The following is a 5,738-nucleotide window of genomic DNA, read 5'->3' on the forward strand; positions in this document are numbered from 1 at the left end:
TTCTACTCAACCTGCTCCAGATTTCATGTGACAAAACACTCATTAAGAATCCCATAGCATTAAAGATGCACATCGCATCTCTCGTTATTTGGTTTCCCTGGATCTCTTTCATCAGATTAACGTTCACAGCAACTTGACTTGGAAAAGAAAATCGCGTTCCTTTTCATTATCCCATTTCAGTCTACATTTCGTTAAGTTCAGGCATCAGTCTCAAATTATTCTTTGAGGTTTTATAATCTGGTCGATGCAAACAAACTAACCATTGGAGTTCCAATTTCAATAAGACAGTATGGTAATCCGAAAATAGCGACGAGAGTGGGATTGGAACCCACGCGTGCAGAACACAATGGATTAGCAGTCCATCGCGTTAACCTCTCGGCCACCTCGTCGCATATGCATGAACGGGTATGATATAATCTCCCAGACCATCACACTCTAACCACCTTTGGCGAATCTCCCATTCACAGCCTCGAACCTCATTGTCCATGAACCCCACACTGCCCGATTCTACCTCCTTCCTAAGACCTGCTGTCTCTGCCTGCGCCTGTTTGACCCGACTCATCTCTTCCTACGTCAACACTTTCCTGTCTCCCCAGTCCAGGAAATTCGCACCTACGTTTGTGACACCACTTATGTACTTAATCTCACTAAAGACTTCTATTTCCCTGGTCGACAATGCGTCATCTTCACCTTGGAGATCCAGTCCCTCTGCACATCCATCTGCCATGACGAAAGTCTCCATACCCTCTGTTTCTTCATCTCGCCCTATCCCAACCAGTACCCTTCCACAGACACCCTCATCCAGCTGGCTGAACTGGTCCTCACCCTCAACAACTTTTCCTTCCAATCCTCCCACTTCCTCCAAACCAAAGGGGTAGCCATGGGCACCCGCATGTGACTGGGCTATACCTGCCTGCCTGTTTGTCAGATATGTGGAATTATCCGTCTTTTCCAGTTACTCTGGCACCTCTCTCCACTTGATCCTCTGCTACATTGATGAATGGGTTGGGCGTCACTTGGTGCTCCCACGAGGAGGTTGAACAGTTCACCAAACAACACCTTTCACCCCGACCTCAAATTCACCTGGATCTTCTTGGCATAGCCCTTCCATTTCTTGGAATGACCAATGACAGACATATATTAAACCCCACTGACTCCCATAGCTAACAATACGACACCTCCTCCCACCCCACCTCGTGTAAAAACAGAATCCCTTATTCCTAATTCCTCCGCCTCTCGTGCATTTTTTCCCAGGATGACCAATTCCACCTCAGAAAGTCCAAGTTGTTCTCCATCCCACGTGTTTGACGATGCCCGCCAGTGCATCTCCTCCACTTCACTCACCATCGCCCTTAAACCCCACCCCTCCCGCAACAAGGACAGAATCCCATGGTTCTCAACTTTCATCCCACCAAACTCAGCATAAATCATATAAGACTCCACCACATCTGCAATCTCCAAACAGACCCCACTATCAGGTATATATTTCCCTCCACACCCCTATCAGCATTCTGAAAAGACCATTCTCTCCACGAACCCCTAGTCAGGTCTACAACCCCCAATAAACACACACCCCACTTCTGGCATATTTCCCTGCCACCGCAGGAAGGGTAAAAGCAGCTACCACACCACTCCACTCATCTCCGTCTAAGGCCCCAAGGGATCCTTCCATTTCAGTTAGAAATTCACCTACAACTTAGAATGTCATCTACTGCATCTGTTGAATCCAGTGTGGTCTCCTCGACAGTAGGGAGACAGGACACCTTCTTGCAGATCATTTCAGAGAACATCTTTCGGACACCCGCACCCAGCAACTTCACCATCCAGTGACTGAACACTTCAACTCCCCCTCCCACTGCGTCAAAGTGTGCAGGTCCTGGGGCTCCTTCAGCGCAAAACCATAACCACCCAATACCTGGAGGACGAACGCCATATAGTGCGCTTTGTGACTCTGTCACCTCACGGGATAAGTGTGGATTTGACCAGTTTCCTCATTTCCCTTGCCACAAGTCCCAAGCCTCAAACTTGGCACCGCCCTCTGGACCCATTACATCACTGTTCCTTCTGAACTTTCATCTTCTCCCTCACCTTCATCCAACCACCGCTTTCCCCCATCCCCCCATCCCCAAATCCCTTCCAATTATCTCTCAGTCCCGACTCACAAGCCTTATTCTTGTTGAAGGGCTTATGCCTGAAACGTGGATTCTCCTGCTCATCAGATGCTGACTGACCTGCTGTGCTTTTCCAGCACCACACTCCAGACTCTGATCTCTAGCATCTGCTGTCCGAACTTTCTCCTAGGAATAATCAATGGCCTCGGAGTGAAGATGTCCCTGGATTGCATTGATCACAGTGTGTCTGAGTTTTGCGTTTATTTTGGGTGAGGGCAGGCTGGATCTGAGACGAGCACCTAACACCCAGACAACGGGAATGGTATCAGATACAGACGTTAGGGCGGGCTGAAGTGAAGTGGAAAATTCAGTCAGAAGGTGGATCAGTACAAATGCATCATATCACCCAGACTGTAAAAGACACGCAGAAGGAGCAAATCAACTTCAGTGCAGGCACAATGACAGGTAAAATGGAAAGAAGGCAATACAATACACTGAGATGGAGTGGAATTATTTATGAGAAAAAATTAAATATTGAAGCTATTTTACATAAAGATTGCCCTCACATTGGAAAAAGGAATTTCCTGCAGTGTAACGGTGATATTTGCCTGTGACATCACAATGCTGAGAGACACTGACATATTATCAACTGTAGTAGCGTGGCCTAGTGAAAGCATGATCGGCCCATCAATCAGAATTCAATACTTCAAAGCTCTTCTCTGCGCTGTACAACCTATTTGCTGCTCCTGTGGTCAGATCCCAATCGCTTCACAGTGTATCTTTTTCTGCTTCCTGCCTCGCGTAAACACTTGAAACATGATCCAATCTCCAGTGATTCCGCTTTAACCCATATTTTGTATCTCCCGAGCTGACACAGGTACGAGTGATCAATTGGCCTTTTTGAGCGCTCACACTCTGTATGATCTGTGCACTGTATCTGATCCGCAGGACACACTGCAGAAATTATCCCATCCCAGCGGACTGAGCTGCCTCCATTGATAGAGCTGTCTCCATTGGTGGAGTATCACACAGTAACAGCGAACATCTTTTGATGTCATCCTCGAAGGTACTTTCTCCAAAAAAAACGGAAGACTGCGGGAAACTGCTGTCGTCAGCGCGATGTACAGAGGCCCAGCGGGAGCCTTGTGGGCCAAAAAACCAGAAATCAATGGATAAAAAGATTCTTCTTTTTAGAAGAATCCAATTCAGACCATCAAGTGAACACTTCCTGGGGAGAAAATGGATGTGGGAGAGCTGACAGTCTCAACTGGTTCCAGCATTTACAATCTTGGTCCGTGTGACAACAAAAGCAGAAACCTGGAACTGTTTATCTTGCTTCTGAAAAACAGGTTATTAAGTTTTGAAGAGCATTGATATTTCTCCCTAATGTTCATGAAATGATCAAGAGCAGAGTACGGTTCCCTGAGTATGGTCTGACCTCTGGGTTATGGACTGTGATATTCTGCTGACATGATCTGAACACATACAAAGAAATGACTCAGTGACAAGATCTGCTGAATTGGATTCCGTGAAGAACAGAAACCGATGTAATGAAAAGAGCCACAAGAGCGGGAATGCAGCAAATTATTTTCCAGACTCGAGAAGAGTGCACAGTGCTGTTTCCAGGGGTCAATATCTGTGCAAGTTGACCGAAACAGCGTTGGGTGTTATTGCCAAGCATCTTTTGTATAATGGTGCAAAAGCACGGAACTTTTGTATAGAGAGGATAACTTCAAAATCCCCAAAGAGGCAAAACACACAAATGAGGTAAACAACAAAGTAACCACACAAATTGGTGTTACGCCATGGAGTAAACTTCCCTGCTCAAATTTCGTTCAAAATCGCTCTCTGTCTAATTCCTAAGACTGATATTCGAACAGTGAATGGTCTATGTCAATAAAAACTGCTCTGATCTCACAACTTCAGCATTTCATACCTAACCGCTTAAGTATGACTGGCAATAGTAATTGATCCCTCACTGTGTTCCTTCAGCACACGTAGAGAACAAATAACTATAAGAACAACAGTCATGTATGTAACTGGGATTTGACCCGATTCTGTTGCAACCAATCGATTCAGCTGTAATTGAAATTGTTTCCACCGTTCCTGTGTCGGTTATAGGTTTGCATAGCTTAGTGGTGAGTTTTCATTCATTGAATTGGACCCAGCATCCTTTCTCAGGTTGAAATATACAGGGATATAAAGACACGATGAAAGACACGGGCAGTGTTTACCGGACTATAAAGACGCGAGGAATGACACGGCCATGATACCATGTCGTTATTAACGATGGAAATGAGGTTTACTGGTAGATAAAGCCACTAGAAATGAAAAGAGGGGGTTTAAAGGGATGGTAGCATTAAATAAGGAATAATGCGGGAGAACTCAGGAAAGAATTAGTTGTGTCCGAAGAGAGGTTATTCAGCTGGTGTGAAGTTGTTACGAGTAAACACGAGGGAAATTCCGTCGTTTAGATGAGTGGAAACTAGACGTTAGAACTTCAAACCCATCGGGACATGATAAAGAAGTTTGGAAAGCGATTGCAAGCAGACAAGGAATGAATTATATTAGATTAGATTAGATTAGATTAGATTACTTATAGTTTGGAAACAGGCCCTGTTGAGCAACAAATCCACACCGACCCGCTGAAGCGCAATCCCCCCAGAGCTATTCCTCTACATTTACCCCTGCCCCTCACAGTACGGGCAATTTAACACAGCTAATTCACCTAACCTGCACATGTTTGGACTGTGGGAGGAAACAGGAGCACCCTGAGCAAACCCACGCAGCCACAGGGAGAATTAAACAGCGACAGTGATTCTGGACTTCCTGGATGGAGATGCAAAATGGAAACATTCTCGAATTGGTTAACATTCATAGGAAAGAAATTGCATAACACCTGCAAGTGAAAATGTTAAGTATAAGAAGAGCTGGTGGAGTTGGAAGGTGCAGCAACTCATTCGACACGAAATATTTAATACTGTAAATGCACTGAGCTGTTTGGTTTAGCTCTGCATTGAATGGAAGTCAGTTAGCTCAGTCCACTGACTAACTGGTTTATGAGAAAAATGAGACCAACAGGGTGGGATTAATTCTCTCACTGTCTCAGGTTTCCACAAGAACATCATGTCCCTCGCTCACCTGGTCTGTAATACTGTGGTGACTCTAGTGAGCAAGATTTGGCCTGTCGATGTAAAATATCATTGTCATTGCTATCTGTTGTCTTGAACATTTGGTCATAATCAACCGAAAGGGGAGTGAGTCCAATTAATTCTCTTTTATCTCCGCTTGAAAATTCCTGCGCGAAGACTCAACCTGATTCCAGTTTGATCCTTTGTTCTTCCCAACAGCAAAACTACTTGCCCAGATCCTTTACCAGGTTTACTGACAACAGTCAAACTCCACAAGGAGTTAAATCTAATACTTTCGATTGATTGAATGAGCTGTGCAGCTTGCTGGAAATTGAATGATGTGAAACGATTTTTACAGACTTTCCCAGGATGTAATCCAGTGCTGGGTCAGCAATTTTAGGAAGGTCATCATGCTAAAACTTCACCTCTGGTTCTCTATACATAGATGGATATTCACCTGGGGAATATTTCCAGATTTTCTGTTAATAATTGGCAT

At 44.8% G+C, this 5,738-nt stretch overlaps 1 non-coding gene across 1 annotated transcript; it reads right to left on the minus strand.

Moving 5' to 3' along the window:
• Positions 1-307: 307 nt before the first annotated feature.
• Positions 308-389, minus strand: trnas-gcu (transfer RNA serine (anticodon GCU)). The gene has a single exon. It is a non-coding gene; the product is annotated as a tRNA-Ser (tRNA).
• Positions 390-5,738: the final 5,349 nt, after the last annotated feature.

The sequence above is a fragment of the Chiloscyllium punctatum genome, chromosome 6, assembly GCF_047496795.1.
Source record: "Chiloscyllium punctatum isolate Juve2018m chromosome 6, sChiPun1.3, whole genome shotgun sequence".
Classification (NCBI taxonomy): domain Eukaryota; kingdom Metazoa; phylum Chordata; class Chondrichthyes; order Orectolobiformes; family Hemiscylliidae; genus Chiloscyllium; species Chiloscyllium punctatum.